The sequence below is a fragment of the Pezoporus flaviventris genome, unplaced genomic scaffold (assembly GCF_033815535.1).
Source record: "Pezoporus flaviventris isolate CSIRO_AGI_PZ_B2104156 unplaced genomic scaffold, CSIRO_AGI_Pfla_v1 ptg000027l, whole genome shotgun sequence".
NCBI lineage: Eukaryota > Metazoa > Chordata > Aves > Psittaciformes > Psittacidae > Pezoporus > Pezoporus flaviventris.
The window spans coordinates 1,757,371-1,769,628 of NW_026892575.1; positions in this window are offsets into that span (position 1 = coordinate 1,757,371).

Here is a 12,258-nt window from a genome sequence, read left to right on the forward strand (position 1 = left end):
AAGAAATTGTTGTCATCTCAGTGAGCGTAGTCACAAAAATAGTAAAACAGATCAAGGCTATTAAACTACCCAGCCAATAACAACACGCTTTTTGAAGAATTTCCTTTTATGCTTTCAAGTGTATCAAAAAATGTAAGACACATTTTGTTCAGAATCTGAAATGCATGTTTGTTTTTCATTGAGTCTACTTTGATAATGTGCAGTCACCTGAGACTGTTAATAGCTTAATTATAGGAGGATTTTTTTCTGATGTGCGTTGCAAAAGGCTCATTCACCTGTTCTCCAATAAGCCAAATTACAAGAGTTGCCATATTTCTGTTCTTTGGGTTGTAGATAAGGAAGCTGAGTCCAAAAAAAAAAACCAAACAAGTCATCAAGATGTTCTTGATAATATTGAAGGGAGGGGTATGAATCAGAGAGACTTTTCCTCATCAAAATTCTTAGGTATTGCAATTTACTTAGCTCAATGTTGTTCTGTGCGAATAATATTTTTCAGCAGCATAAGGAGACATTTTAAAATGTTATAGATTAGGTACAAAATCTTTATTGTACTGATGTTTCTAGCAAGATTATTCTGATGCAATCATTTTTGTTCTGGGAATATCACTTAGTGATGAATCCTAGGCTATTTTAATAATCATAAATCTTTTGAGAAAATAATTACAATATAATGATTTCTACAGAAGAGAATTTAAATTTCGATCAGAGGTTAGAGAGGTCAAACATGATATATTGCCTATCAACATTTTTCTGACATTCCCAATCAGTAGGGGTTTCTCTCTCCATTTTCTAATTTTCTTTATTTTTTGAAACATTTCCATTTCAGATTAAGATAACTTCTTAAGTAGAACTGCAGTTCCTTGTCAAAATATGACAGATATATGGGGGTGGCTGTTTACTTTTTAAGAAAGTACTGTCCTGGGTTCAGCAGTAGCAGTCATTTTTTTCTGAATATTGATGTGGCTTTTGTCAGTGGTTTCTAAAAGTATCCAAGTTTTATTGCCAGTGTTTTGCGGTTTTTTTTTTCTTCTTTCTTTAATACTTACCCTTCTGAAATTCAGTTACTGGTAAAATTCCTGTGAGTGAAGTAATTAATCTCTTATTTGGTCAACAAATGCATAAGAGATACTCCAGCAATCATGAACGTACTGCATAATGTTGATCTTGTATTTGTCTCTGTAGTCAGATACTTCCATCAATGTGAACCAGATTTAAGGCTTACATTTCCCTAAAGCCAGTAGAACTTATGGGCATATGTTTAAAGCTAAGCAGTCTATTATTTGATCTGTGAATGAAGAACAAATATGCATATTTAACCGATTTCAGATGTTAATTTTTCCCTACCTTATTTTCAGGAAAAACATATACACCATAAGCTTTCTTCTTTTTGCTAAAGGTGTAGCAAGTTTTTAACACATAAAGGCACTAGAAGCTGATTTTTATGACTGTGCAAGTCAAAGTAAACTGCAAAATTTCCTTTATCTTGCCGGAACATGTCTGAGCTGTGAAGCTTTTGTGTCCAAGATGTACTATGGTCCTGAAAGGTCAGTAAAGGAGACTGAGAGTACTCATATAATCTGACTTGCCAAATACCAGTGCACTTACTGATTCAGCAAACAAATGTGAAACACAAGTACTACTTCAGAAGAAGAGGAAAATTAATGAGTTTTTTTGTATACTGAGGCATTCAGTACACTTTGGGATTGTGTGTAAAGCCTTACAATACTTGCTCGTGCAATTACCTTGTGCATTTGAGTGCTTTTTTTTCTTAACTAGCAAGTGTACTATAGTCTGGATAGACAATCTGTGTGTGACCTAATAGATTTGTGTTTTTAAAAATGCCATATGCCAATGTATCATTATGTGCCAAGATACCTATTTATTCTTGATTATGATACTTTCTCATCATTCATTTCTTTTCAGTCCTGAATTTCTCAGAAGAACAACACAAATCCCCCCAAAAAACATATGAATAGGAACTATTAAGTGAATTTTTGGTTTGACTGAAATCACAAATCGGCATGTGCTAGTCTGCCTTTTGAACAGGTCATGGATGTAACTTTAAATGTGAACATAGTAACCAGGTTTATTAAAGTTGGTATTTATTGTTAAAACCCCACAAAAAAAAAAAAAAAAAAACAAAAAAAAAAACAACACAAGAAAGAAAGATCAATAACGTGTTCACGTTAATTTAGTGGAAGTTTTTCATGTATTTGAATGGAAAGATGTTCTTTTGGTTCTGGACATCAAAATTATTTCTACTCTTTGGCTACTCACAAGTCTTAATTGTCTGATAATTACTGGATTTATATTTTGCGTCCGTTGATTCATTAAAGCAGCTACTCACATTCAGATGTGGGCAGACTGTTCAGATGTATATTTTATGGGTTAGCAGACCTGTCTTTCCTGAAATTACCTTTTTTAATTCATCATGTTATCCTAATGACTTCATCTTGATCATATGTATTTATGTATGGCTGAATTCCTATATGGCATATAATCCTTATTCTTAGAGATGGATGACAGTCTGTATTCCTCAGTATTTTGCTCCAGCTGTTATATCACAGTCATTGTTAAAGGCAATTGTTTTTAACAATTATTATTTGCATGCTTACACTTTCATGTTATGCTGCTCTTTGATTAGTTATAAAGCCCTTTTGTAACTGATATTTTTCCTCATGAATGTGCTTATACAGTAATCTTTTTAATTGCTTTCAATCTTTTTGTTAAGCTAAATAGAGTGAAATCTTTAAGTCTTTCACTACAAGTATTTTTCTGCAGCCTTCATATAATATTATGTCTTAGTCTGAGCCTACTCCACTCTTTAAGTATGATTTTTAGCATATGAACACCCAATCTGCATAAAGTATTCCTAGGTAAAGGATTACATCTATTTACTGCTGTGCATTTCCTTTGGGTTTTCAGTGTAAATTACCTCATCAGTGCAACATTAACTTCCTATTCAGAGTGTGTCTTTTCCAGGATAGTTTCCTGTTCTGTTTGTTTGGCTTATACTTAGCACCCATGGCAGCTTAGCTGTATTAAAATGCAACTTGTATGAATTGATACACTTTTTCCAGACATCAGGGTTACCCTGTAGAAAAAACATTGTCATAGTTATTTACCACCCTGCTAACCTTTGTGTGGCCTACTAGTTCTGGCAGTCGTGTTTTATGCATGTTTCCATATGGTAGTAACATTGTAAAGTTGGCCCACCTCTTAACCTGTTAAAAAGGACATAGAATGAAATAATACTGGAAGAAACAGTATTCCTACTTTTAGATCTGCAAAGCACAATGAAGGATGAGAAGCAGTATGGGTAAGATTCACTTCAAAAACCTAGGAAGTCTAGTGGGGTTATACTTTCCCAGGCAAGCTCTCAAAAAACAATTACAAAAAACTAAAAAGAAGTAATTCTGATATCAAGAACTCTTCCAATCAAAGGCAGAAAAATTTATCTTGAGTTACTGCTTTTAGTTATGCTGAAGTAATGTTTCTTCCTTTAACTTCTTCATAAGATCAGTTTTCTGAAGGCATTCCTATCATTTTTCTTAGTCAAATGCACATCTATATTTCCCATTGTACTCTTATCTGTAATGTTGTATTTTTTTTCCTACAGGATGTTTTGTTTTTTCTTTTTTTTTTGTTTTTTTGTTTTTTTGTTTTTTTTTTTCCTCGGGGCAATTCATTCCCTGATGTGCAAATATTGTAAATAATGCAAAACCTAATCCACTCAATCCATTCAAACTTTCAAACTTAATACTTGGTAGGTTTTATTTTGAAAATCCTTTGCTGAATAAACCTCTATAGGGCAAATTCCATCCCTAGGCTACAACATTTACAGGTGAGTTATGAATGAAGAATCTCAGCAAGTACTGAAATCTGAGGAAATCTTCGGTCAGGTGGGATTTCTCCATCAATGCTCTGCAGTTGTTTCAACCTCCTCCATTCTCTTTCCCTAAACATACACTTAGTTATTGATCTGCTGACTACACAAGCCTACTGAAAGGTTTCCATCTTCTGCTGCAGAAGTTGTATCTGCTGGCCAAGTAAGCATTTTGTGGATATAGAAAGGTGAAACAGCAAAGCTGCTATCACTGTAAGAATAGCCTACAGAAAAGAAAAAAAACAAATCTACAGAGAATGAACTTTTTCCTGAACAATCAAGCCTTCAGAAGTGGGAATGATTCTCTATATAGAGAATCAAAATACTATTCTCTATTTAGAAGAACAAGACAAGGTTAGTCATTTTAGTACACAATGCAGTTGCTCTAATTTGGTTTTAAAGAGACATTTTTTAAAAGTGTTCTAAGTACTTAACATGGCAGAATTTCACTTATCTCTGTTCTTGTTTTCTGAGTTTCCTCAGGTTGTTTCTGATCAATACAGCTTCAGAACTTTTTTGAGACCAGAGAATGTCATTCATTGGAGTTCTGGATGTCCAGAGTCGCATAAACCTGATTATTCACATTATCTAAGTAAAAAATTTAATCTGGGTCTTTTTCCCTCTGGTTGGTCCTCTTGCACTGCGACACATTTTTGTGTGGCAGGTTGAACAAAATCACCCCCAAACAATGTCTCGGTCTTTTTTATTGTTGCTTTTAGGTAATTAGTTGTGGCTTCTTTCAGTGTGGTACCACGTTTTCCTTAGTCACATGTAAATGTTTTTCAATACTGCTTCAGTTTATAAGGTCAGTTTAAAATCCTATGACATTCAAATATTTGGTCTGACTATAAATGAGGAGCACACTGATAATTTGATTTGATGATTTATCTGTAAGAAGGTGGATTTCATCCACCAAATTAGCTGAGATTGTGTCAGTAGCAGATTATAGGCACATGACATGTAGTGTAAATAACCTAAAGAAGAATCCATTGAAAGCCATTTGGTCTTCCTTCAGGCTTTCAGCAGGAGTTTCAACCTTGCAGTCAATCTCCAGTGATACAGTCTCTGTAATGAGTTAATTTCTTTATTAAAATGCAAATCATCTTTCTCAACACAAAAAAATGTATGGTATGCCCTAAACCACAGTTCTAATGAGATATATACGTACTCACATACAGAATCATATATATTAAAATTTAAAGGTAATGTATATATGAACTGTTACTTTAGCATGAAAAGATCTGTTGCATAAATAACATTTTATTTTTGAAGTGAATGATAATTAGAATGATTTAACTGGACTGATTCACTAATGAAAAGAAAATGAATATGAAGCCAAGTTTTACTTTGAGATGAATAATTGGTATTGACAAACATTATTTTTTGTCAATGTAAGTTCCATCTTTTGAAAAGAATTGCTTATGGCTGGTGGTTACAAAACAGTTCACACTTTGGTAGCCTTACTTAAAGGGAGCTTTATTCCTTGGAATATCTCCAAGAGTAAGGTGTACAAAAAAGTAACTTGTTTTTAGTCTAGTTCCTACATTGTATCACATAAAATATTGATGTGTAGTAGGATTTCATACATAGTTTGTAAACACATTATCTAGATTGAGTTCTCTGCAGACTACAGAAAATTTTTGACTTAAAAATGTTTTGAACCTTTGCTTCATTATTACTTGTACCATTCTTGAGCTTGGAAAATTACATTACCAAGATTTGATTTGAATACTTTCCAATTAAAAGAAAAAGTCAAAGCTGCTAATTCTTTCTTTCTGCATCTTCCACTTTTTTCATCCTCTGCATGATACTCTTTCTTTTCCTCTGCATCACACAACCGTTGTTTCTAGTACTCTCAGTTTGTTTTTATTATCCAGTAAGAGGCAGACAGAACAAATGGAACTGTGGCTGTGTAGCTTCCAGTTTTCATAACATTCGTAGTCATTTATTTTCTGTAAAACAATAGCCTGGTTCTCAAATTTAACTGAACTGGTGGATGGACAAATAAATTATGCAATTACATATAAAACAGAATGTGATCCCCCTTTCCTACTGCTGGGTAGGAAATCATATTGGCTTTTCTTTTTCTCCACCTCTTTTCATTTTAAAATCAGAAAAGTAGAAAAATATAGATCCTTTGGCAACCTTTGATATCCCAGTTTGGTTTCCACAACTCCTTGTTATTTTTTTGTTGTTGTTGTTGTTGTTTGTTTGTAGGTTTTTTTTAATTCTAATTAGTAGAAGTTTAATTTGACACTTTGATGAGCTTTTAAAACTCTGAGCTTCCTTGTCAAGAAAGTTATCTGACTTCTGGAGTAGTATTATTTAACAGACAACATTTTATTGCATATTTCCTTGTAAGGCTGTTTGATATGCCTTTGCTGTGGCACCACTTGTTTAAATTTCATGGTTTTAATTTGATGCAAGAAATGGGCTATTGAAGTGTTCAGTGAAATAGGCTCCAGAAATTCACAAACAAATAGAAACAAACACACAATCAAAAATTCAATAGTCAGGAATTTGTTTTCTCACAATTACTGCATCATAGCCAGTTCCTTTTCACAACTGTGCTAACTTTGTTAAAGGATTATGTTTACTAGATTCTATTTTTTTCAGTTACAGGTTTAACCTTGATTTTTACTCCCACTACCTTGCTGGTCTTTTAAACCAAGACAGCTCAAATCCTGTTTCCTACTTTCTCTTACTGGATCTTATCAGATTCTCAAGACAAAAGTGTGAAATTGCAAAGCTTTAACAGCTTCTTTTATGCTTCCTACTCTGTACTAAAGTGCAAGTACTAAACCTGTCGCTATGCTTATGAGATCTCTAAGTGTAAACTTGTTTTCTGTTATGCTCAGCTCTGTGTTAATTTTTGTTCAAGTTGGTACTAAGCAAAAGAGGTGTCTACTTGAAATATTCTGCCTCTTTAGCAATATTGAACTATCTTATATAAGTAAATAGGAATGAACATTCTGAATATTTTCCATATTGTTACTAATTTGACAGTTTTATTCCAGAAAGTACTATATGTTACAGTAATGAAAATATAAACAGAAATGCTTATTCCTCCCTTCCATCCCCCTCTTGATAGTTTTTAATCTTTTAGTAATGTTCAGGGCATCACCTTTTGTATCAGTAGCAGTAAACAGAAGTAAAATTAGTAACTTCTTAGAAACTTACAGATCACTTAAGCTTGAGACTTTTAAATGTTACAGTGTTATCATCATTCCTCAAAGAACAGATCTGAAAGGGCGCCCAGAGCTTCCAAAAAGACAGTGTGGACTGTAGTATCTGTGAATTAGTCTAGAACTGGCAGATTTAATACACTGCTGTACTCACTTGAAATAACAGAATGATCAAGTCAGGCATTCAGACCTTAAACTAGACTGTAGCCCATGTCCAGCACTGAAAGAATGATTCCCAGGAAGAAACAGTTATATTTCCAAACAAAAAAATTCAATATTTGATGAGTTTTCTGACAAAGATTAAGAGTATTTTTAATACTATGCTAATGATTATAGCAGAGTAGGTTATATAATATATCAAAATGTAACAGAATGGAAGTCCTGCAGGTTGGTATAATGAGAACTATTATTGTCACTTAGAAGATTGAACTGATTCATTTAAGCAGTTCTGAATGCCAAAATGCTGAAAGTAAAATATCAGTAGTTGTTAACTGTAACGATTTTTAAATCAGGATCATTAAACAGAAGGATTACTGCAGGAGACGGCGGTGAAAGCTGTAGCAATAATACATACATTTAGCAGGTAGTCAAGATGTAGCAAAGATCATGACTGTTAAAGTTAACAGTTCATGATTTAAAAAGTTTTATTTGAGTCTTGCACATTTTCCCACAAACCAAACAAATTTAAATCAATGTTTTGTGTATGTTTCTGTTAGCTAGCAGTCTTTATTGATGACGTGTGCTTAATATATCATGAAGGGCTGCAAATTATAATGGAGGGGGGAGGAATTTATATATTCTCACAGGTCCAACCTTTTTCTGAAGTGAAAATGGAAAAAAAAACAAATCAAAATGAAACCAAAACTAAAATGACCAATACTCCATTATTGTAGTGTTAACTTTGTTGTAAGTGTACAGAGTTCTCAAAATGAGACAATGTACATAGTTTATAGTTTTATTGCCATTTGGCCCTGTTGTACTGAGTTTTCACTCTACTGGCTATGACTTGAGGTATTTGAATCCAATGTTTAGAGAGCTGCATTTGTAATTAAAGGAAAGCTCCATTTCTTGAGAAGGAATTTCTACTTTTGCATGTCGTGATTCCTGGGCAGTTCTATGCCACGTACCATATAGTTCCAGATCACTCTCTGGGAGGAAAGTGATAAAAAGAACACACAACCTGCATAACCAATGACATAAAAGGCTGGTTTTAAAAGAATTGTATTCTAGAAGCTTTCTGAATGATACAATTTCTCTATCCTTTCTCCTTTCTCTTCCCTCTGCCTCTCATTTTTGAAATATTTCTTTTTGGAAGAAAATCCAGGAAATAGTCTGCCATACAGTGAAAGCATTGCACTGTGTTCAGGACATTCATGCTTTGTAGTATACTAGGGCTTGTGACATTTGGATTAGGCATGAAGGTGCAACAGAAACATGTATTGTAGAAGCTTCTGCATAGGAAGTAAGATGCGATCTTAAGAGTCAGAATAAAAAAATAAAAAATAAAAAAAGCTGATAGTGATACAGTAAGACAGTAAAAGGTCCATAAAAGGTCATTATGTATACCAAGAGAAATAAAAATATAAAGAAGGAAAAAAGGATTATTGTTTTGGGACATATAATGCATATTCTCAGGAGAATTAACAATCTGTCTCTAATTATTTTCTGTGTATTACAGAAGCATCTAGCTGTCTCAGGACTCCATTGCCTTAGGCAAAGGACAAAATCCCCAGGAAACATAGCCATCTTGACACATGGTCAGAAAAACTGTGGTTCAAGAAAAATCAAAGGAACCACTTAAGTTTGCTCTTGGCACTATTAAAACCTATGAAAAGGAAAATTTCCTGTAAAGCAGTAGATTCCAAGCAATGCAGACTGTGCATAGGTACGCATGTTGCAAAGGTGAGGTAGGGTGCATTGTTGGAGGTAAAAATTATTCTGCTGTCCTTAGTATTTACTTCTACTTAGGATATTTATTTTTTAGAATAATTATACATAACACATATTCAAATGTTGTTGAATACACATAGACTCCACAAGCAAACAAGTAGATTTTCAAGTAAGGTTTCAACTTCTATTCTTCATGCTCTAATTAAGACTGTTTATAGAATTTGGAGCATATAAAGCATATAAAAAATGGAAAGTGAAGTACAAGCACAGTCTGTAACATTTAATATGTTTCTTTTTTCATTAAAAGAATGATATCTTGTCGGTACCATTTGCAACTTTATTTAAGAATGTGCATCTGGTGCTTTTGAGAATATGCGAATGACGGGTTCTTTACAGGTTCAGTGTTAACACAAAATCATAGAAGGGTTAGGGTTGGAAAGAACTTTAAGATCATCTAGTTCCAACCCCCTCTGCAGTATCAAGCATATACAAACCGCTACAGACTTATCCTATTTGATAGGATGAAAGAAACTAATCAAATAATCCATAAATACCTTCAATATATTTTTGTGTTTGAGAAGCAAGTTACTTTCTGTGAAATTCATTTTCATGTGTGTGGGCTAAACAGTGAGTGACAACTCTCCTTTCAAATACATCGTATATGGTAGAGAAATCTTGCATTATACAAGTTTTGATTATTGTAATTTAACATGGGTATAAATTAATAAATAGTGAGATAAGTGGCCATGTGATAAATCAGTTCTTGATCATGACAATTAAGTGCTTGGCTTCTTATCCTAATGGACAGCTGGGATAAAGGGAAGTGAAAACCTGAAAAGTAGCTACTCTGTATGGTTGACCCTGCTGCCATTCCTGTAAAATCTTTGAATCTGTCTTCCTCTTTTGCAGAATGATATTCCTGGAATATCCATGGGCACAAGTCCCAAGAACTAGTAAGTCTTAAAATACAACAAATCTTAAGCTCAGCAGGCCAAAAGTTAAATTCCTTTAGTGTTTTGTTTCCTGCAAATTTATTTGTTAGAGAACAATGGAACTGGTACTGTGGGCTGACCAAGAGGTAGGAAAGAATGGGTCAATTTTTAGTTACAGTGTGTTCTGTCCTGGATTCCTACATATTCTAAAAGTTTTCATTAGACTTTTGATATCTGAGAAGGCACGTGTGTCTTAATTCTTTTTTGACCGAACATCATAGTTCTTAGCTATGTTTTCTGTCCTATACTTGTATTGACCTTTCCATCAGGAAGAGCGCTGATGTTATTCTTTCTTCTTTCCTATTTTCACAGATATTTTAGTAACAGAATTCTTTGACTTATCTGTTTCTCTCATCAGATTTTCCTGAAACTGAAAACTTCAAGTACTGCTGTGTTTGAAGAAAAGCATATTCACACATCATGTAAACCTCAATATCTTAGAGAATCACATTTAAAAATTATGTGTCAGCAGTGGTTTGAGGCAGAGAACAGAGATCTAATACATGATTGAAAAATTGAACCAACCAAAAACCAGTTCAGAATAGTTTTTCTTATATTCTGTGCTGACTGAAGCTTAAGTCAAGTAAGCTCAGGGGACGAGTCACCTGCTTAGTAGCAGTAAGCACTGAAGAGAATAGTTAGGGAATATACATTCTAGCTCTGTTTTCCAGATCTTTAAATTCACTCAATTTGGTTTCCCAGTAGCCGCTAGCTTATCTTACCTTGAACTATGAACATAAACCTAAAATTAATTTCTTAAACATTTGAGTTGCCAGTAATTTAATTTTCAGTCCATTTTGAACTGGCTTGAACAACTGGAAAAGAAAATTTATTCCCATATCATGTATGTTCTAAGCATTTGGGTTTACAATTAATTTTAAAACCCTGAAGAGACAGTTCATTCTATTTTAATTTAACCTTACACATTTTACAAAGTCTCTTTTACACCCCTGTTCTTTCATGAGAAAGTATCTTATTACCCAAAAAAACCTTATGAATCATTAGAAAGGTTAGACTTCAGAATTGCAATGTTGACAACCAATCTATGGGTAAAATTCTCTAATGTTGCATGTAGCATTTTATTGTTTACATTTTTGACAGGTAGTGTGGCTTTTGCAATGATATTCACCAGATATCTTCTGCTAATTTCACAGTTTACCTTTTAAATGCAGTTTATTGTCGTTCAGGTGTAAGTTATGTGGCTGCTTAACTAAAACATGTTTGTAGTTTAATTCTAGCAGTGATGAATTGCTACAGTGAATTCATGCAAACAGGGAAATAGAAATTAAATTCATCACACTAAGAAAACCATTCCTCCCCATGTAAATTAGTAGCTTTTCTGCTAAAATCAATTTGTTTCAGTAAATTATGCAAAAATTCTCAAAGGACTTAGGTAGATGATTTATTATACTCTCAGTTGTTATTATACTCTCAGTTAATATTAGAAAATGAAATTTAGTCACACAATATTCCATGGCATAAACTGAGAGTTTTTGTGACAATTTCTGTTTATCACAATTAATCTAGGTTGTCTATGGTGACAGAATTTCCACAATACGTAAGACATAATCTTTATGAGAGATAATTTTTATTAAACTGTAAGCAAGTGTTCTTCATTTGAACAGATCAATTACTTCTGTATTGCAAGACCTTTCAATTGTTCTAACAATCTCTAATGAAATTCAATATTTCTGTGAAAACTATTTCTATTCTGATTTCTTGGAACATCAGAACTTAAAAGTCTTCTCAGAAAATAAACAGCTCCTGCAAATGGAAGTTATTTAGAACCATTTTAACATCTTGTTTAGAGTTCTAAGAGGCATTTTTGTAGTTCACTCATGCCAAAAGAATCCTACAGCTGAAATCATCTATATCAATATTAAGTGCATGTTTCTAACATTCTTCAGGATTCTAAACCCTTGAAGAAATGAAAAAATAGTGTGATAGAGTTACTGGGGAATGAGGGATAGGGGGGTGCAGAATAGGACTCAATCAACTAATGTCTCCGCAATAAAGCATACAGCCAAGGGAATACATTAAATGTAATAAATATGAATTTGTTATTTCTTAATTATGGAGTGTTCAGCTTGGCAATATAAATTGTGCATATGTTTTTCTATGAATTTTTTCTTTTGATTCCCTGGAAACTAACCAGTTCTAGTAAGTACAGCAGGCTTTGTCCTCTGCCAATTGCCTCTGCCCATTTCGCTACACAGGTTTAACTGCTTTACATGGCACCAAACAGAAAAGCCATTAGCCCAAAGACAAATAGCATAGAACTCAGTTTAACCAGAGTGTAATAACA